We start from the raw sequence: 22,630 nt of genomic DNA, 5'->3' as shown, positions 1-22,630 counted from the left end.
GACCTAAATGAATGTGAAATTTTCAATGATTTAATGATTGAAACATTAGTTGTGCATGATGTAAGCCTTTTGGCTGGGCCCTGCCCTTCGTTACCGATCGACTCGAGCCAGAAACGGACTCGGTCAGGCGATATGGTGACCCTGGGTGTAATTTGGTATACTTGAGTATTACCTTGAATTCTGGTGGAGCCTGGCCAACGTCCAGAAGGAGGTGAATGAAATGAACGAACGAACGAGGGTTTTACTTACAAAAAAATGTATTTTCAAATGATTGGAGGAATAAGGGGAAATGACAAGAGAACGAACGAACGAACGAATACCCGTATCTTTTTAATGAATGTGTTTATTGCTTTATATTATAAATGTATCTTGAATTATTGGTTATATGTAGTGAATGCATTGGATTTATTATTTGCCTATGTGTTCGGAACCTCACTGAGCTTTTAGCTCATCCCTTTAGTTTTGTTTTCCTTAACAGGAGAAGGCGAGCAAGGATGAGAGCTCTGTATAGACTAGCTTGGTCTAGTTCTGTGGTTTTGTAATGGTTCTCGCCTAGTGCTTGGCACGGGCTGGTTGTATGGTGAATTGAGAACCTTTGTATATTCGACGTTTGTACTTCCTTTCGAGATAGCAATGTATATAAGTTTTGTTTTAAGTTTTGGATCGTTGTTATATTATTCTTGTGGGTTTATTTTGGTTTTGTTAGAGGATTGAAGTGAACGACTGAGTCCCGGCGAGAGCTGGGCAGGCGGTCCGCCGAACCCTTTGGTTCACCTTAGGGGGGAGGTGGGGCTGTCACATTGCACCTGTTCATTTGCACAACTAAAATCATCACGATTTCTTCCACACATAGTACAATAAGCCACATTAGCATTTGAACTTCAACTAGAACCAACATTAATCATATGTGTATTCAACATCTTTACCACATTATCCATCTTACAATTCATGGATTTTGGCAGTAGATTTACCCATCATTGCTCCTTCGACTACAACATCCACATGGGTCTTTATGGTGAAGTTCAATCCATTATAGATGTTTGCATTATGAGCCAATTTGAAAAATCGTGCTGTGGATATCTTCGATGTAACTCCCTAAATCGCTGCCATGCCTCGTACAAATATTCTCACTCCTGCTAACAAAAGCTAGTTATATCCATTCTTAACTTTAACAGTTTTTACTGGTGGCAAATATTTGTTTAACAATGAGCAAGAAAAATTTTCCCAACTTGTGAAAGTGTTAGGTGGATGTGAATTCAACCAAACTTTAGCTTTATCCCTTAATGAAAATGAAAACAACCTCAGCCAAATTGCATTTTAGCTAATACCATTCAACTTAATGATATCACAAATTTCAATAAAAGTGGTTAAATGAGAGTTAAGGTCCTAGATAACATTACCTTCGAATTGAGATTACCCATTTGAATTAATTAATGCAGGTTTAATATCAAAGTTGTTAGCATTTACCATGGGCTGTGTAATGCTTGTTTGTAGATCATTTCCTCTCGATAATGCAAACTCTCTCAATGCTCTCCTATTAGCCTCTTCTACCATTTGTTCGATTCAAGAAAGTTCAATATATAGTGTCCCTCCTTGTTGATCTTCCATGCACACCTTCTTGTGCTCCTCGAAGTCCTCTCAATTTTTAGATCTAATGGTACAATTGTCTGCGAGGTTCGGTGCATACACTACTAATAGTTAAAAAGATAAATCAAAACAACTTGCATACACTACCAATAGTTAAAAAGATAAATCAAAACAACTTGCATACACTACCAATAGTTAAAAAGATAAATCAAAACAACTTTTACCCAATATAAATCCAATTACATCAACAAAAGCAATCTTTTACATAAAAAATTATATATAAATTCTCACTACAATCAAAGTCAAGATTACTAAAGATCGCTTGGTCCTAATATTGTTGTGCTCCCCAACAATGGTGTCAAAAACTTGACGAGATTCCTTGGTATCTGAAACTCGCATTCACGATGAATCGAGTGCCACCTATGCATGTATTTCCCTACTTTCGTGGTGAAACAACAAGTATGATGTCATTAATGAAGAATGTACTAAAGCCCACCTTGTTTCAATACTACTTTTCAGGTGCTAAGATCCTAAACTCCATCTAAGCCAGTTCCATCATCATCTACCAACTTTCATTGATAAACAACAACTAGAATAATTTGTAAATGGTAATTAAACATTCACAAATATTCAAACAAGCTTAGATGAACTAGCAAATACAAAATCCAATATTCATCTACTCATTCAAACTAAGATCAAGAAATACAAGGTATCATCTGTGACGGCCCCACCTCCCCCTAAGGCGAACCAGAGGGTTCGGCGGACCGCCTGCCCAGCTCTCGCCGGGACTCAGTCGCTCACTACAGTCCTCAAATGAATTACAAGAATAAACCTCAAATATTACATCAAATTCTCCAATGATTACATATTACAAATGCAACGGAAACTGATTCAAATCGTGGAACGTATACTTACATCCATATCAATTTCAAATATTTATACAAGACCAACTCGTACATCAAATAGATCCAAACTTAAACTGTACACGATATAAGCCATCCAGTCACGTGAATAAGCACTCCAAGCTTTTCTTCGCCTTGAGCCCTGGGGGGGGAAATAAAATATTTTTGGGTGAGCTAGAAGCTCAGCGAGTAACCAGAAAATCATTAATCAAATCGGTTTCACAATAGTTCATTTCAATGATGCCATATAGCAATGATAAATCCGGAAACAACTACAACATTTGCAAAACAGTAAATATGGATGATCAATAATTCAAGAAACATTTACAATGGAAAGCGATAGTAACATTCATGAAAGGATACATTCATTCTCCTGACATTTCCTCGCTCATTTGGTCATTTATTTCATTTCATTCACCCCGTCCCTGGCTTTTGGCCAGGCTCCACCAACCTACATAGGTAATACTCGAGTATACCAAACGTTCACCCAAGTTCCTAATCGCCTGACCGAGTCCGCTTCTGGCTCAAGACGACCGGTAACAAGGGGCAATGGCCAGTTCAGCCCAAAAGGCTTACATTCATGCGCAAGTAACATTTCAATCGAAAATTTCACATTTATCAAGGTCGAGTGCGATAAAGTACACACTCGCCTCGAAAACTCGTTTTGGAAATCATTATAAGCGTTTAACACGTTATCAACCAAAATACAAGTCATGAAGTCAAGAAACATAGCAAACAAGGCACACTCACATGCCAGCACGCATGATATGCAAGAAAACATTTCAAAAGTAACTTTGGAAACAGTTCAAAAGTATATAATGTAAGAAACGGTTCATAAATAACTTTAGAAGTAGTTTGAGGTCACTCACCTCCACGGCTCAGAAACCATCCATCATATAACATTGCCTTGCTCAAATCCAAGCCTTAGATCACAAACCCAATGCAAACAAGTCCCTTCAAAGTTCGGACAGCACTTCCCCTACATTTGCTAACTTTTCCAGCCATCATGGCTTCATTATTACTTCAGCCAGTCCCAAAGTCACACAAATAAGTTCATCTAATATCCATTCAGCAAGCTCCAAGTAGTACAAAGACAAGTCAAGCTAGGGAAAAGCCCGGAAATGAAGGTTAAGCTCAAAACCAGAAAAACAGTTTTGACGTCATAATGCGGTAATGGCACAACTCTCACTACAATTATCGGTTGGGGGTGTAAGACCCACCGTTTCGAAGCTATGAAACAGGGCTACAACAACGTAGAAGGTCACTCAATCCAGTTCCTGGCCCAACTAGGTCAAAAATACGAAATACTATACCAGAATTCCCAAAACAGGTTTGCAAAACACAGAAAACTGTAATCGGTATATCTCAGTCCATACAAGTCCAAATGCCGAAATTCCAAAGGCATATGTTAGCTAAGACTTTCAGCTACATTTCATCAGAAGACACCAACTTCAAAATCGAAACCAATTCCAGTCAAAATGTCCAATTACTATCGCAGTTTTCGCATTCTGAACAAAGCAGAACAGCTACAGTAAAAAAGGCATAACTCACTCTACACTCATCCAAATGACCTGAAATTTTTGCAGGCACTTCAAACACATCAATACCTACAACTTTCATGTTTTGAGCAAAGTCCAATTCGGCCTCTAACCCTATGATCCAAAACCGGACAGAATTGGGGATTTAAGAACCCTAACTTTCCATTTTTCCATCCAAATTCAAAATTAGTTGCATTTATCCACATTTCACACCCACTAGAGCCATTATAGTCCATTGCCAATCATCAAAGATGGCCACAACATTCATTTCATATTAAACCAGAAAAATTCCCAATAAAATAAAAACTTCACCAAAACAAGCCAAATCAAGAAACAAACCATATATTCCTTCACTCATGCCCCCATTAAGCACCAAATAAGCATTATTAGATGTAGTAGGGTGTTTCAAGCTTCACCTACCAAGAACCAAGAGAGAGAGGGATGTTGACCACCTTAGGCCTTCAAATAAACTTCACTAAAGCTCTCACTATCACTAAAAGGTAAGATTGTATGGAGTGGAATTGGTTGTAACCAAAGTTTTTGGTTGATTTGCACCAAGTAGAAGCTTGAATGTTGAAGAAAGTTCCTTCCTTCCTTGCTCAAGGTGGCCGGCCAACAAGAGAAGAAAAAATGGTGATTTTTGGTGAATTTTTGGATATTTAATCCTTTGGTCAAAAAAGTCAAAAATGTGAATAGTAATTCTTAAAGTTCAACCAATGAGGAGGTGACACTTGTCACCTCCATAAATGCATTCTTATCTTTCTATTCTCTCTCACATCAATCACTTCACACACTCTACTTATCTCTTAACACCCGATAAATTTTACACAGTATCCGAAACTTAACCTTATTGGCCGAATTTTTCCAAACTTTTCGCACTAGTGGGTCCCACGTCCACTATTTACTCTTAATTTTCTAAAATTTCTCCAATGCTAGAAAAATCATCTTAAAACTATAATTGCTCATAAAAATCCACCCAGATAATATTTCTAAGCCAGAAATGCAAAAATTATGCAATTAAAGGAACTAAAACCCAAGGAAAATATTAGGGTTTTTACGGGTTCTCACACTCTTTTTTTTCGGGGCGTCACAATCTCCCCTCCTTAAAAGAATGTATCAAGTCAAGTCAACCCGCAAGAATCACTAATATTTCAAACCAAGCCCACAGTCCGGCATCCTAAACTTCAAGTCTAGGATACACTACAGAGATCTGAAGCCTAAGCTCTGATACCAACTGTGACGGCCCCACCTCCCCCTAAGGCGAACCAGAGGGTTCGGCGGACCGCCTGCCCAGCTCTCGCCGGGACTCAGTCGCTCACTACAGTCCTCAAATGAATTACAAGAATAAACCTCAAATATTACATCAAATTCTCCAATGATTACATATTACAAATGCAACGGAAACTGATTCAAATCGTGGAACGTATACTTACATCCATATCAATTTCAAATATTTATACAAGACCAACTCGTACATCAAATAGATCCAAACTTAAACTGTACACGATATAAGCCATCCAGTCACGTGAATAAGCACTCCAAGCTTTTCTTCGCCTTGAGTCCTGGGGAGGGAAATAAAATATTTTTGGGTGAGCTAGAAGCTCAGCGAGTAACCAGAAAATCATTAATCACTTAAGAAGTGATTGGTAGTTTTGTGAGGACCCGAACATTTTGTGTGAATTTCATGCTATTAATTTAATTTTTATATACCTTATTATTGATGAATTTAAGTGCTCAATTGTTTTTACCACTTAAGAAGTAAATAATAGAAGTTCGTAGTGTGAGAAAAAAAATTTATATAAATACTCTTCACGTTTTAATTAGAAATTCGAAAGTGTCATATTACTTATTTATCGATATAATTGCATGTTCAACTATTTTTATTGTAACTTAAGTGTTCAAGTGCATTTTAATTCATTGCAAGATCAAACTCTAGGGACACAATACTAATTAGAACAAGAACCAATAGGGTAGTAACATTACAAGATTGCAAGTATAATCCTTGATTTCCAAATTGAGCAAACTAGTCTCTTTACATGGAATCTCAATGGCTGACAGAAAGGCAGCTATTCAGGCTAAATATAGACATTTCCTCTTAGCCATTTTTACTCTAAAACCACCTTAGTATTCATTCACCAAAGGAACTGAGATACAGAACAAGAGAAAAGAGAGAAAACTAGCAAAGGACTTCCTTTTCTTGCCACTTCAAACCCGAGAGAGAGAGAGAGAGAGAGAGAGAGAGAGAGAGAGAGCTGCACCATTTTCCCTTGTTTCAGCTTCAAAACTTTGGGCAATCCACTCTAATATTCAGCCATGAGCAAGGAGGGGGAAAACAAGGAAGAACCCAATCACTCTTGAGCTAGAGAAACTAAGGAAGAAGGAAAGACTGCATCTTGTGAATTTTGGCTTTGTTTGCTTGTTAAAAGGTAGAATGTTTCCAACAAAATATTCTACTTTCATAGCAGGATTAAGGAACTTAAATGCATGTTGAATTTACTGGAGAAAGGTTGGACCTTTGATCATGGAATTTGAGTAATGAAAGTTGAACGGCTGCTGGAAATTTCCAGCCTAGCCGATAGTGAATTCTTTAATTTTGAGTGGGTATTTTGGTGAAATCTGGCTAGAAAATCATGTATAATCCTTAATTAGTGCTACATACTAGTTTTTCTTGGTGAAAATTCTATTAATAGGGCTGAAATGGCTATACAAGGACTGTGACAGCCCCACCTCCCCTTAAGGCGAACCAAAAGGTTCGGTGGACCGCCTGCCCAGCTCTCGCCGGGACTCAGTTGTTCATTTCAATCAAATTCGGAATACAACCATAAGAATAACATAACAACAATCCAAAACTTAAGCAAAACTTATATACCTTGCTATCTCAAAAGGAAATACAACCGTCGAATATACAAAGGTTCTCAATTCACCATACAACCAGCCGTGCCAAGCACTAGGGCGAGAACCATTACAAAAAAAAAAAAACCAAGAGCTAGACCAAGCTAGTCTATACGGGCTCTCGTCCTTACTCGCCTTTCTCTGTTAAGGAAAACAAAACTAAAGGAATGAGCTAAAAGCTCAGCGAGATTCTATACACAGAAACAAGTAATTAAACAAGGACATTAATCATGTAATAACAAATAATCCAAAAAACATGTCCAATATAAAGCAATGATAATACATTCATTAAAAGGATACAGGCTCACAAGGAGCAATTCGTTCGTTCGTTCCCCATTCATTCCTTTATTCCTCCAATTATTTAAAAAATACATTTTTGTAAGTAAAACCCCTCGTTTTTTATGTTCGTTTGTTCATTCTCATTCACCTCCTCCTGGACGTTGGCCAGGCTTTTCACCCCCATCCGGACGTTAGCCGGACTCCACCCGACAACAAGGTAATACTCGAGTATACCAAACGTTCACCCAGGTCACCAAATTGCCCGACCGAGTCCGCTTCTGGCTCGAGTCGATCAGTAACAAGGGCAAGGGCCCAGTTCAGCCAAAAGGCTTACATTCATGCGCAACTAGTATTTCAACATTTAATCACCGAAAATTTCATATTTATTTAGGTCGAGTGCGATAAAGTACACACTCACCTAGCAAAAGTTCATTTTAGAAATCATAGAAAACAATTAACATTTAATCAAATATTCACAAATAATCACATAGTCACAACAATCCACATAGTCATAGAAACAAAATGTATATAGAACACTCACCTATTTAAGCAAAATAATGTCCAAAGTATCCTCCCGGATAACACTCTCAATCGCCAAGAAACCCTAATAATAGCCAAGAGAAAATATTACAGTTAAACCCCTCCAAAGTTTAAGTGAATCAAAGAAAATCCGAATAACTACTAGTACAAAGTATAAGTATAGTTTTGGAAGTGAAAAGAGTACATTTAAACCAAAGGCTACGAGTAAAATATTTGTAAAACTTATGATTGCTCGTAAAACTTTGAAATCTCCATTTAAGTCGAAGTGACAAAGAAAACATACTCCGAGCAGTCATTATTTTATTTCTCAAGGGTATAAGTTCGGCCAAGTCCTTACTTATATACCTCGGTAAAAAAAGATGCAAATATCCTAGATGGTTCAAGTGATATTCATTTACCAACTTTACTCAAGTCGCAAGTATAGTTTTCTAGTCCTTGAGCGTAAATTTGGGCAGCATGCCCTTTGTATTTTCCTATTTCCAGCAATTTATGGCTTCATTCTTTTCCTCAATCAAACCCAAAGTTACCCACAACACCAATTCATTTCAGTAGTCGCTCAAAAGGCTCAAGACAATACAAGGACAAAAATTAAGCTGATAACAAGCGCGGAAATGAAATTAAACAAAAGACAGATTTGACGTGTTTTGCGTAACGGACACATCTGAAGCTACACTTATCGGATTGGGATGTAATTTATACCATTTTGAAGCTAAGACATAGGGATACAATTTTGATGAAGACCACTTAGTCCAAATTCCAGTGTAACATAGTCAAATACCCAATTCACAGAACCAACTTCCAACTAACCGGCTAGTTAACTGTACTACCTTTAAATGGCCATATTTCAGGCTACCGAAGTCTGTTTAAGGTGTTGTTGGAGGCGTTGAAACGCTAAGACAAAGTACTAAAACTTTCATGTTTTGGAAAATGGCTAAATCAGCACGGATCATAGTGAATAGACATGGTCAATTGGATGAACTGTCTAAAACGGATCACTGGATGCATCCTAGGGCAGTGAGGGTATTTTGGTCTTTTCAAAGGTTACGTTGCTCTGATTGGACTGATATTTTGTAGCCAACTATAAAACATCATTATATACAACTTTCATGTTTTATGATAAGCCTAATTTGTGAGAACCCGTAAAACCCTAATATTTTCCTAGGGTTTATTTCCCCTTAATTGCATGTTTTCTGCATTTTCTGGCTTAGAAATATTTTCTTAGTGGATTTTATGAGCAATTATAGTTTTAAGATGATTTTTGTAGCATTGGAGAATTTTTAGAAAATTAAGAGTAAATAGTGGACGTGGGACCCACTAGTGCGAAAAGTTCGAAAAAATTCGGCCAATAAGGTTAAGTTTCGGATACTGTGTAAAATTTATCGGGTGTTAAGGGATAAGTAGAGTATATGAAGTGATTGATTTGAGAGAGAAAATAATGATAAGATTGCATTTAATAGAGTGACACTTGTCACTTTCTTATTGGATACCTTTTATGAAACACTATTCACCTTTTGACATTTTTTTTTTGACTTTTGACCCAACTAAGTAAATATCCAAAAATTCACCAAAAATCACCATTTTTCTTCTCTTGTTGGCCGGCTCTCCTTAGCTCAAGAAGGAAGGGAACTTTTCCATTTTTGCAAGCTTCCATTTGGTCCAATCTACCACAAACCAAAGCTTAGAGTTGATTTCACTCCATAAAAACTTTCCTTCTAGTGTTAGTAAGTAGTTTGGTGAGATTTGTTTGAAGGCCTAAGGTGGTCAACATCCCTCTCTCTCTTGGTTCTTGGTAAGTGAAGCTTGAAACACCCTACTATCTCTAATGATGCTTATTTTGTGCTTAATGGAGGCATGAGAGGAGTAATATGTGATTTGTTTCTTGATTGGGTTTGTTTTGGTGAAGTTTTCATTTTATTGAGAATTTTTCTGGTTTAATATGAAATGAAGGTTGTGGCTTTGCATGATGAATGGTAATGGTTGACAATGACTCTATGAGGTGTATTGGATAGGAAAATGCAACTAATTTTGGATTTGGATGGAAAATTGGAAAGTTAGGGTTCTTGAAGCCCCAATTCTGTCCGGTTTTAGATCACTGTGTTAGAGGCCGAATTTGACTTTGCTCAAAACATAAAAGTTGTAGGTATTGATGAGGTTGATGTGCCTGCAAAATTTCAGGTCATTTGGATTAATGTGGAATGAGATATGACAAAATTACTGTAGCTGTTCTGCTTTGGACAGAATGCGAAAACTGCGATAGTAATTGGCCATTTTGACTGGTATTGGTTTAGATTTTGGAGTTGGTGTCTTCTGATGAAATGTAGTTGGATGACTTAGCTAACTTATGCCTTTGGAATTTCGGCATTTGGACTTGTATGGACTGAGATATACCGATTACAGTTTTTTGTGTTTTGCGAACCTGTTTTAGGAATTCTGGGTTAGTATTTGGCATTTTCGACCTAGTTAAGCTAGGAACTGGATTGAGTGACCTTCTACATTGTTGTAGCCCTGTTCCATAGCTTCGAAACGGTGGGTCTTACACCCCCAACCGATATTTGTAGTGAGAGTTGTACCATTACCGCATTATGACGGCAAAACCGATTTTCTTATTAAGGCTTAAGTTAAAGCCCTTTCTTAATTTCTGGTTTACTATCATGCTTATTTGTGCATACGAAACCCTATTGGGGTTGTGTTAAGCATTGCTATACGACTCGTTATCGAGTCTCATTGCATTTTTTGCGTGATTCTAGGGCGTGACGGTAGTTCACGGCGGATTGGTGACCACGGTGTATGAAACACCACTTTCTCGCTTGGTGAGTATACTACTCACTTACTTGCTATAATGTGGCTTTGTGCTATGTGTATTTGATGCCTTGAAGGCTTAATTGGTTATTGAAAGTGATTGAGGTGAGGGTGTACTTGACCGCTCTCACCCCTTGTGATTTTCTTCATAGCTATCTACTGTTCCACTGAAATACTGCATTTGTTATATGAGATACTGAATTCCATGCATGGAAACTGAATTGGGTTGTTTGGACGGTTGTCCTACTACTTTACTGTATCACTGAGCTCAACCCCGTTTGGTAGTCAATTGAATCGAGCCGGCGAGGGCTTGGTCGTGAAGATTGAATTGCCACGGGGACTGTACTGGGGAACCTTGTGGTAATGAGACCCTTGGTTCCGGTAAACTCGAGTATTACCAAAAATATTACTGAATGGAGTGCGGGCCCGGTTGGGGTATGTTGGGTGGAAGGAATGGAAGTAAAGAGTTGTCTACGGTTTGGTATTTTAACATTGACGGAGAGTCAATGAGGTTGGTTCAAGATTGCAAGCGTGGAAATGGGCTCTTGAGAGCCGACCGTATCCTTTTACCGTTTTGCTTCATTGCTTATTTGTGCACTTTAAATGAAGGTTCATTCTTATATGACTTTGATTGCTTATTGGGTGGTATACCACTGGGCTTTGGCTCATTCCGTGTTATTTGTTTTCCTTACAGGGATATAATTGCTTTTGAAAATGGACTGGATAGTCAATTGCCATACTGAGCTTGTAAATGTCTTTTGTATAGCTCTTGAAGTGAAACCCTAATGTATAACGGGTTCATTTCCTTTTGATAGGCAAATCGAATGTGTACTCCTTAATGAATGGTTTTGGCATGCCATTATGGTTGTAAATGTTGATTTCCATTGTATATATATGCTTGGCTATGGTTTAGATAAATTTCGGCTTCCGGTTTTTTCGTTTTTTTTTATTTTGTGTTTTGACTTGTTTGCGCGCAATGGTATGTTCCGGAACGTTTTAGATTGACATAAACCGTACCGTTAGTCCTGGCGAGAGCTGGGCAGGCAGTCCGCTAACCCCTTTGGTTCGCCTTAGGGGAAGGTGGGGTTGTCACAGGTGGTATCAGAGCCTAGGTTTGAATTAGCCTGGGTGTTATAGGAATGCTTGATCTGAGGGTTTATTGTTTATGGTTTTTAAGCTTATTGATTCTTATTTTTACACTTTTGGTGTAGGATGGACAGTTCCAGTGGACCTAGTGATGGCCCTGCGGCCAAGCGACCCCGTGTAGCGCTCCCGATGATTAAGTACCAGATCCGGCCAAAGGGGGCCGTTATTCGTTGGAGCCCGTCTAACCGTCTTCGGCGGTGCGCGTGTAAGGAGAAGTATGCTTACCCGAATGCCCTCGTTTTGGCAGTTGTGAAGGAAAGAAAGGAGCTGGCAAAAGCTAATGCCAAGCTTGAGGTTGAGGTGAATCAGTTAAAGGCGGCCAACGAGGGGCAAGCCAAAAGGATAGAGGATCTGAAGTACGATGTACTAGAGGCGGAGGATAGAGTCGATGACCTCTGTGCCCAGCTGAGGGAGGCGCGTGAGCGCGAGTCTAAGAGGGCTCGGAAGGTGAGGACTCGAGCCGCTGCAATCCTAAACCTCTGTGCCGAGGTGGTGGAAGGAGTGAGCGATAAGGACTCCTGTGCGGGGTCTGAGGCTAGGGTTGGATCCACTCCGTCGAGTGGGTCTCATAGCTCATCTTCGGGCTAGGCTATGACTCCTAGAGTTGTTATAGATAGTTTTGGTCTTGTGTACAGGGCGGATAGGGATAGAGCCTTAGCTAACCGTTTTGGATGTAGAGTTAGCTACGTGTAAATCTCTTTTTTGATAGGCCTATCCTCAGGTGGATCTTTTGTGTACGTACGTGCTTTGGCCGTACTTGACTGACTGCTTGTATATATATGTTTGGCTTGTATATATGTGTGCTTGTGACCCTGTTTGAAATGTATCAATATGTGTTAAGTGAAAGTTTATTGGTTACTTACCTGCTTTATTACTGCTTTGGTTTAGTACTTTTGCCTAGACCGAGTGAATTTATGGAAGGAACACGAAGTGGTCGGGGACGCGGGCGCGGAACTAGACAAACCGCACCGGTTAGGGAAACGGGGGAACCCTCTACTGGACCTAACCCTGGACCGCAATTAGACCCCAATGTACAAATAGCTGCTGCCATGCAGCAAATGACCAACCTACTCGCACAAGTAGTGCAACAACAGGGCCAGAACCCAAACCCTAACCCCGGAAACCCTGGCCATCATGTCGAGAGTGAAGATAGAGCGCTAGAACGGTTTCAAAAGTTTTCTCCGCCAAAGTTTATTGGGGGACCCGACCCTGATGTGGCTGAGAAATGGCTTGAGAAAATGGTTGATATATTCACGGCCCTACACTACCCGGACGAACGGCAGGTCACTTTTGCCGTGTTTCAACTTGAAGGGGCTGCCCGTTCCTGGTGGAACGTAATTAGACAGAAATGGGAACGGGAGCAGACACCGAGGACTTGGGTGAACTTCATCCGGGAATTTAATGCCAAGTTTTTCCCTCCCTTAGTCCAGGAGAGGAAGGAAGACGAGTTTATCCGGCTCCGGCAAGGGGCTCAGACGGTGGCGGAGTACGAGAGCCAGTTTACCCGCCTGTCCAAATTCGCGCCTGAACTGATCATGACTGAGCAACGACGGGTGAGGCGCTTCATTCAGGGTTTGAATGTGGAGATCCAGAAAGACCTCGCGGCGGCTCAAATCACTACATTTAGCGAGGCAATGGAGAAGGCTCAACGGGTTGAGAGTGCACGGCTTCAGGTCAGAAACTTCCAGGCTAAAAAGCGTGGTTTTCCTGGGAGTACATCTGGACAGGGTGAGAAGAGCACTCCCTCTAAGTTTGGACGAGGCCCGGGAGGTGGTCGACAATCTGGATCAGGCAGAGGGACTCCGTTCAGGGGCGGCCAAGCTGGGCGAGGACAAAGGGGAAACGCTCGGAGTGGCTCGGCTTTGGCACCTTGCAGTCCCTGTGGGCACTGTGGGAAAGCAAACCACACCGAAGATGATTGCTGGAGGAAACTGGGTAAGTGCCTGCGGTGTGGAAGTGCGAACCATCAACTGGCTACATGCCCGGTCCTGAAACAAGACGGAAAGGGAAGTCAGCTACCGTCGAGGACCAATACTGGACCAGCCAAGGGAGACGGATCCAAACCAAAGGTGCCAGCTAGGGTGTATTCCTTAGAGCCCCATCAGGTCCCGGAGTCTTCCGAGGTGGTGGAAGGTACGATCCCTATATTCCACCGCTTTGCCAAAGTTTTAATTGATTCGGGTGCCACTCATTCGTTTGTTAACCCTGATTTCATGTGTGGCATCGATATAAAACCTGCTAGCTTACCATATGACTTAGAGGTTAGTACACCTACGGGGAATCAACGTTTGGTGACTAGTATGGTTTATAAGGATTGCGATGTATGGGTAGGTGAAAGGAAGTTTCTAGGGGACTTGATTAGCTTATCCATTAAGGGGTACGACGTAATCCTGGGTATGGACTGGTTAGCCAAATATAACGCCCAACTGGACTGTAAAACGAAAATAGTTGAATTTCGCATTCCTGGCGAGGCAACCTTAAGGTTAGATATAAGGGGTAGGTTAGCCTCATCTGCTCTCATTTCGGGCATTCGAGCTAGGAAATTGATAAGTAGAGGGGCGCAAGGATTTTTGGCCTTCTTAATTAATACCCCTACGGATAAGTTAAAGGTAGAAGATGTGACCATAGTGAGCGAATTTCCGGATGTATTTCCTGACGAGTTAGTAGCCCTACCGCCGGAAAGAGAGATAGAATTTCGAATTGACCTTTTACCTGGAACTGCACCTATCTCAAAAACCCCTTACCGAATGGCGCCTGCAGAACTTAAGGAGCTTAAGTTGCAATTGCAAGATCTGTTGGATCGCGGTTTCATTCACGAGAGTGAGTCTCCTTGGGGAGCTCCTGTTCTATTTGTGAAGAAAAATGATGGAACCTTGAGGATGTGCATTGACTATCGGGGTCTAAATAATGTAACGATCAAGAATAAGTATCCACTGCCCCACATCGACGAATTGTTCGACCAGTTGCAAGGAGCAATGGTCTTCTCCAAGTTGGACCTCCGACAGGGATACTACCAGTTGTTGATTAGGAAGGAGGACATTCCGAAAACTGCTTTCAATTCAAGATACGGGCATTACGAGTTCGCCGTTATGCCCTTTGGACTGACTAATGCTCCCGCCGCTTTCATGGACCTAATGCATAGGGTTTTCAAACCCTACCTGGACCGATTTGTCGTGGTGTTTATTGACGACATTTTGGTCTACTCTAAGACACGCGAGAAGCACGAGGAGCATTTGAGAGTGGTACTGCAGACGTTACGGGAACATCAACTGTATGCCAAGTTTAGTAAATGCGAGTTCTGGTTGGAGAAAGTAGCGTTTCTAGGGCATGTGATCTCCCACGAAGGTATTTCGGTGGACCCGGCGAAGGTTGAGGCCGTGACAAATTGGAAGAGGCCAGAAACCCCCACTGAGATTCGCAGCTTTCTAGGGCTAGCTAGATACTACCGAAGGTTTATTAAGGATTTTTCCAAACTAGCAGGACCTTTAACTGACTTGACAAAGAAGCATGGCCAGTTTATCTGGAACGGCCGTTGCGAAACGAGTTTTCAGGAATTAAAGAAAAGATTGACCATGGCTCCAGTACTGGTCTTGCCAAATGGAGTGGACGGGTTTGCAGTTTATGCGGACGCGTCGCGAGAGGGATTGGGATGTGTTTTGATGCAGAACCGGAATGTGATTGCTTTTGCCTCTAGGAAATTGAAGCTTCACGAGCAGAACTATCCAACTCATGATCTGGAATTAGCCGCAGTTGTGTTTGCACTGAAAAAATGGAGGCATTACCTATATGGGGTGACTTTCGAAGTGTTTTCGGATCACAAGAGTCTTAGATATCTTTTCTCCCAGAAAGAATTAAATATGAGACAACGACGATGGATGGAATTCCTGGAAGATTACGACTGTACGATCAATTACCATCCGGGAAAGGCAAATGTGGTAGCAGATGCCTTGAGTCGTAAGGTGCAAGTAGCAGGACTAATGATTAAGGAGTGGGAATTGCTAGAATCCGTATGTGAGTGGAAACCCTGTCTAGGGAGCCATAAGGTGATATTTGGCAATGTTAGGGTTACCTCCACTCTACTGGAACGTATAAAAAAGGCGCAAGGCGAGGATTTGATGGTACGAAAGTGGAGAGAGAAATTGGAAAAGGGAGAAACTGCGGACTTTAATTTGAGTCCCGAGGGTATTTTGAAGTATCGGAACCGAATCGTAGTACCAAAGGATGAATCGTCGAAAGCAGAAATTCTGGAGGAAGCTCATAGGTCTAAGTATACAATCCATCCGGGTAGCAGCAAGATGTATCAAGACCTGAAGGGAACTTACTGGTGGGATAATATGAAGAGGGAAATCGCGCAGTACGTGCAGAAATGTCTTATTTGCCAGCAAGTGAAGGCGGAGCATCAAAAACCATCGGGTTTGTTACAACCCTTGGAGATACCCGAGTGGAAGTGGGAAAACATCACTATGGACTTCGTTTCAGGTTTACCAAGGACGCAAAGGGGACACGATGCCGTTTGGGTGATCGTTGATCGATTAACCAAGTCGGCCCATTTCTTGCCGGTGAACATGAAGTACTCAATGGACAAATTGACCCGATTGTACATGGATGAAATTGTAAGGTTACACGGCGTGCCTGTGAGCATTGTCTCTGATCGGGATCCACGGTTTGTATCGCGATTTTGGCAGAAGTTTCAAGAAACCCTGGGGACGAAACTCAACTTGAGTACTACTTATCATCCTCAGACGGATGGCTAGTCAGAACGGACGATTCAAACTCTCGAGGACATGCTACGAACTTGCATTCTGGACTTTGGAGGCAGTTGGGGTCAGCACATGACCTTGGTGGAGTTCGCGTACAACAATAGCTTCCATTCGTCAATTCAAATGGCTCCGTACGAAGCTCTCTACGGACGCAAGTGCCGCTCACCGATTTACTGGGACGAAGTAGGTGAAAAGAAAGCACTGGACCCGGCAACCATTCCCTGGATGGAAGAGGCTCAGGAAAAGGTCAAGTTAATTCGGCAACGACTTCAAACAGCTCAAAGTCGACAAAAGAGCTACGCGGATAATCGAAGGAAGGACTTGGAGTTTGAAGTTGGAGACTACGTATTCCTCAAGATCACACCCTTACGAAGTCTTACAGCGGGGAAAGGAAAGAAGCTTCAACCGCGGTACGTCGGACCCTACAAGATCCTTCAGAGGGTTGGAGCGGTCGCGTATCGATTGGAACTGCCATCCAGTCTTTCTCGAATCCATGATGTATTCCACGTCTCGATGCTAAAGAAGTACCATCCTGATCCATCCCATGTATTGCAACCGGAAGAGATCGAAGTAGATGAATCGCTTGCCTATGAAGAGAAACCGGTTCAAGTACTCGATCGAAAGGTCAAAGAGCTCCGAAACAAGAAGATTCCACTAGTGAAAGTGCTATGGAGAAACCACGGAGTGGAGGAAGCTACCTGGGAGATGGAAGAGGAAATGCGAGATAAATACCCAAACCTTTTCGAGAATTAAGGTGAGAAATTTCGAGAGCGAAATTCTTTTAAGGGGGGGAGAGTGTGAGAACCCGTAAAACCCTAATATTTTCCTAGGGTTTATTTCCCCTTAATTGCATGTTTTCTGCATTTTCTGGCTTAGAAATATTTTCTTAGTGGATTTTATGAGCAATTATAGTTTTAAGATGATTTTTCTAGCATTGGAGAATTTTTAGAAAATTAAGAGTAAATAGTGGACGTGGGACCCACTAGTGCGAAAAGTTCGAAAAAATTCGGCCAATAAGGTTAAGTTTCGGATACTGTGTAAAATTTATCGGGTGTTAAGGGATAAGTAGAGTATATGAAGTGATTGATGTGAGAGAGAAAAGAATGATAAGATTGCATTTAATAGAGTGACACTTGTCACTTTCTTATTGGATACCTTTTATGAAACACTATTCACCTTTTGACATTTTTTTTTTGACTTTTGACCCAACTAAGTAAATATCCAAAAATTCACCAAAAATCACCATTTTTCTTCTCTTGTTGGCCGGCTCTCCTTAGCTCAAGAAGGAAGGGAACTTCTCCATTTTTGCAAGCTTCCATTTGGTCCAATCTACCACAAACCAAAGCTTAGAGTTGATTTCACTCCATAAAAACTTTCCTTCTAGTGTTAGTAAGTAGTTTGGTGAGATTTGTTTGAAGGCCTAAGGTGGTCAACATCCCTCTCTCTCTTGGTTCTTGGTAAGTGAAGCTTGAAACACCCTACTATCTCTAATGATGCTTATTTTGTGCTTAATGGAGGCATGAGAGGAGTAATATGTGATTTGTTTCTTGATTGGGTTTGTTTTGGTGAAGTTTTCATTTTATTGAGAATTTTTCTGGTTTAATATGAAATGAAGGTTGTGGCTTTGCATGATGAATGGTAATGGTTGACAATGACTCTATGAGGTGTATTGGATAGGAAAATGCAACTAATTTTGGATTTGGATGGAAAATTGGAAAGTTAGGGTTCTTGAAGCCCCAATTCTGTCCGGTTTTAGATCACTGTGTTAGAGGCCGAATTTGACTTTGCTCAAAACATAAAAGTTGTAGGTATTGATGAGGTTGATGTACCTGCAAAATTTCAGGTCATTTGGATTAATTTGGAATGAGATATGACGAAATTACTGTAGCTGTTCTGCTTTGGACAGAATGCGAAAACTGCGATAGTAATTGGCCATTTTGACTGGTATTGGTTTAGATTTTGGAGTTGGTGTCTTCTGATGAAATGTAGTTGGATGACTTAGCTAACTTATGCCTTTGGAATTTCGGCATTTGGACTTGTATGGACTGAGATATACCGATTACAGTTTTTTGTGTTTTGCGAACCTGTTTTAGGAATTCTGGGTTAGTATTTGGCATTTTCGACCTAGTTAAGCTAGGAACTGGATTGAGTGACCTTCTACATTGTTGTAGCCCTGTTCCATAGCTTCGAAACGGTGGGTCTTACACCCCCAACCGATATTTGTAGTGAGAGTTGTACCATTACCGCATTATGACGGCAAAACCGATTTTCTTATTAAGGCTTAAGTTAAAGCCCTTTCTTAATTTCTGGTTTACTATCATGCTTATTTGTGCATACGAAACCCTATTGGGGTTGTGTTAAGCATTGCTATATGACTCGTTATCGAGTCTCATTGCATTTGTTGCGTGATTCTAGGGCGTGACGGTAGTTCACGGCGGATTGGTGACCACGGTGTATGAAACACCACTTTCTCGCTTGGTGAGTATACTACTCACTTACTTGCTATAATGTGGCTTTGTGCTATGTGTATTTGATGCCTTGAAGGCTTAATTGGTTATTGAAAGTGATTGAGGTGAGGGTGTACTTGACCGCTCTCACCCCTTGTGATTTTCTTCATAGCTATCTACTGTTCCACTGAAATACTGCATTTGTTATATGAGATACTGAATTCCATGCATGGAAACTGAATTGGGTTGTTTGGACGGTTGTCCTACTACTTTACTGTATCACTGAGCTCAACCCCGTTTGGTAGTCAATTGAATCGAGCCGGCGAGGGCTTGGTCGTGAAGATTGAATTGCCACGGGGACTGTACTGGGGAACCTTGTGGTAATGAGACCCTTGGTTCCGGTAAACTCGAGTATTACCAAAAATATTACTGAATGGAGTGCGGGCCCGGTTGGGGTATGTTGGGTGGAAGGAATGGAAGTAAAGAGTTGTCTACGGTTTGGTATTTTAACATTGACGGAGAGTCAATGAGGTTGGTTCAAGATTGCAAGCGTGGAAATGGGCTCTTGAGAGCCGACCGTATCCTTTTACCGTTTTGCTTCATTGCTTATTTGTGCACTTTAAATGAAGGTTCATTCTTATATGACTTTGATTGCTTATTGGGTGGTATACCACTGGGCTTTGGCTCATTCCGTGTTATTTGTTTTCCTTACAGGGATATAATTGCTTTTGAAAATGGACTGGATAGTCAATTGCCATACTGAGCTTGTAAATGTCTTTTGTATAGCTCTTGAAGTGAAACCCTAATGTATAACGGGTTCATTTCCTTTTGATAGGCAAATCGAATGTGTACTCCTTAATGAATGGTTTTGGCATGCCATTATGGTTGTAAATGTTGATTTCCATTGTATATATATGCTTGGCTATGGTTTAGATAAATTTCGGCTTCCGGTTTTTTCGTTTTTTTTTATTTTGTGTTTTGACTTGTTTGCGCGCAATGGTATGTTCCGGAACGTTTTAGATTGACATAAACCGTACCGTTAGTCCTGGCGAGAGCTGGGCAGGCAGTCCGCTAACCCCTTTGGTTCGCCTTAGGGGAAGGTGGGGTTGTCACATAATTAGGCCTTTAACATCATGATCTGGAACCAGACAGAACTGAACTACAATTTTCCAGAAATCTGAAATTTTACGGTTTTAAAGGAAACTTTCTTCATTTCTTGCCTCAATCACTACCACAACCTCTTATATAAGCTTAGATACAACATATCCTATCCATACAGCAAGTATAGGCATCAAATCCTTCGAACCCTAACTCATGTAACTCAAGAAAACATACACTATGTCCACCCAAATCATTATAATAGCTATCATCCACCACAAATTTAAGGTGCTATGCCAAGTTAAGCAAGATTAAGAGTAAGAAATGGGGAAATCAGCATTATTACCTTGCTAAAGTCACTACCAAGAGCAGCCCTAGCTTTTACTTCCAAAATTTCACCAACACACCACTAGCTAAACACTCAAGGAAGGTTGTAATCGGTTTAGTTTTCCTTGGTTGCACTCAAATGGTTGGATTCAAGATGGATTGAAAGTTTTTTCTCTCTTGCTCTCTCTCTCTCCCTTAATCTCGGCCAAGACAGAAATAAATGAAGGAAAATGAGCTAAAATGAGGGATAAAAGGCAAGAAAAAAAATTGATCCAAGCACCATAGGTGGGTGACACTTGTCACCACCAAAGCCATGCAAATTTCTCTCTCTTTCCCTTGCATTTTTGGCCACAAATTTCGGCCATATGGATGAGGATGAGGGGGGGATATTTTTGCAAAAATATCAAGGGTATGTGGTGGTAAGGAAGTGGTGGTCAAGTGGTGGGTTCAATCGGTAGTGATTGATACCCGTCGGTTTGACACGATTTCTCTTAAATCGCGTATACTAGGGTTTTTAGCTTATAATCACTAACTTATTATCATTGCTTCTAATCACACATTATTTCTCACCCAAAAGTCACTCTTAAACACCAAATTTGATCCTCGATCCGTACCGGATAATTACACTACGGATACACGTGGAAACCCTAACTTGCTCCAACTTGAAAACGAAAAGTGAAACCCTACTTTCTAGGTTCATTTGCACTTATTGTGGAATGATTGGGTAGTAGGGCTATAATACAATCATAAGTTCCAAATAAAAGGAAGTTTTTAAGAGAAACGTGAGGGATTTTATAATTCCAGTGATTAAAATTAGGGTTTCAATTAAAATATGAGAGATTTAAGAAAACCAGTTAGTCACAAGTAAATTAGGGTTTTTGATTAAAATCTTAGGGTTTCTAGTCTTTTAAAACAAAATAAAGTTTTAAATCAAACCCAAAGAAATACACTTTAGTATTTTCTTTACAAACAACCTCCTAATTTTCGGGGTATCACAAGGACTGCATGGCTATGAGACAATTGTTAGCTTGTTTGATGGAAGTCTAGCTGAAATTCTTGTTTTAAAACTGAAATTTCTTGAAAAATTTTACTGGATTTTGAAGCTGCATGTCCTCTTTTTAGTGTTTATGTGATTGCATGTTGGATCTTGATTAATAATTTGGAAGATTGAATGAAAATTTTGAAAGAAACATGGCTGGAATTGCTTATTTATAGCCGAGAGGGTGGTTGTATTTGTCTTCTGATTGATTTCTGTTTTGTGAACTGAAATTGTGCAAATGTTGGTTGAGCATTCGCTATAATCTTCCATTTTGCCCTGTACTTTATGCTTACTCTGACGGGAGCAAGAAACATTGAGCTTTGGGGAAAAAAACTTGAGTTGGTCAGTTACTTGAATCTATTTGGGACCGATTAGAATGGTTGAGGATTTTAAACTATTTTCTAGTTTTTTTCTAGATATTTTACCAAACTTTGAACTTAGAACAACCTATAAAGTATGATGGTAAAATACATGTTGAATTTAAAAAGATTTAAGAAAAGAAATAATGAACTTTAGACAGAAAACATGAACACTCTATGCTGAAAATTTTGTTTTGAGTAATCCTAAAACTAGTCCTTGGATTTTATGTTATAACTTTGAACTCTAGGATAGAAATTTAACCAAGTTTGACCAAATACCCCTTTTACGCTATATTATAAGAGTTTTACTCGTAAAATGATCTCCATGACTTAAATTCCAGCTTATATAATAAAATGTAGGTCATACTTGCCACTTAACCACTTTACTCTACTATTTTGGTAAAAGATGGGAATCTTAAGACTTAAGAGATTAAAATCACTTGAGCTTGAGAACTTTGGATTGATAGGATAAATAAGTACTAAGATCGTTTCAAAGCTCTATACACTAAAATATCTTGGAGCATACACATAAATACATATATACATTTTTAGCCACTTGTATCATATTAAGTTGAGTTTAGTTAAAAGAATCAAGTAAGTTAGAATAACCACTTAAATCCTTTATTTCACCAATTAAAATACTCAAGCATCACTTTTGGGAATTTAACAAGTAGTCTAATAAGTGACAAATATCTCAGGAGCCAAAGGTGAATCAAAAGAGGGTTCGAGCACCGAAGAGTAATTTCAAACTACGTGGTCAGTGTTCTACATTTGTTTGTAATGATTCAATATTTGATGAATGATAAATGTTAAGTGCCTAGTTGACTGATACTTGTTGGATTGTGAAAATGATAAATACCTAATTGTTACTGGAATTGTGCATGAATGTAAGTCGATTGTGTACTTTATGACAACGG

At 40.2% G+C, this 22,630-nt stretch overlaps 1 non-coding gene across 1 annotated transcript; it reads left to right on the top strand.

Moving 5' to 3' along the window:
• Nucleotides 1-1,062: 1,062 nt before the first annotated feature.
• On the top strand, nt 1,063-1,169 carry LOC140020793 (small nucleolar RNA R71). The gene has a single exon (XR_011824763.1). It is a non-coding gene; the product is annotated as a small nucleolar RNA R71 (small nucleolar RNA).
• Nucleotides 1,170-22,630: the final 21,461 nt, after the last annotated feature.

This window comes from Coffea arabica, chromosome 11c (assembly GCF_036785885.1).
Source record: "Coffea arabica cultivar ET-39 chromosome 11c, Coffea Arabica ET-39 HiFi, whole genome shotgun sequence".
Taxonomy (NCBI): domain Eukaryota; kingdom Viridiplantae; phylum Streptophyta; class Magnoliopsida; order Gentianales; family Rubiaceae; genus Coffea; species Coffea arabica.
Note: the sequence above shows the minus strand (reverse complement) of the source record. Positions and strands in the feature narration are given on the sequence as shown.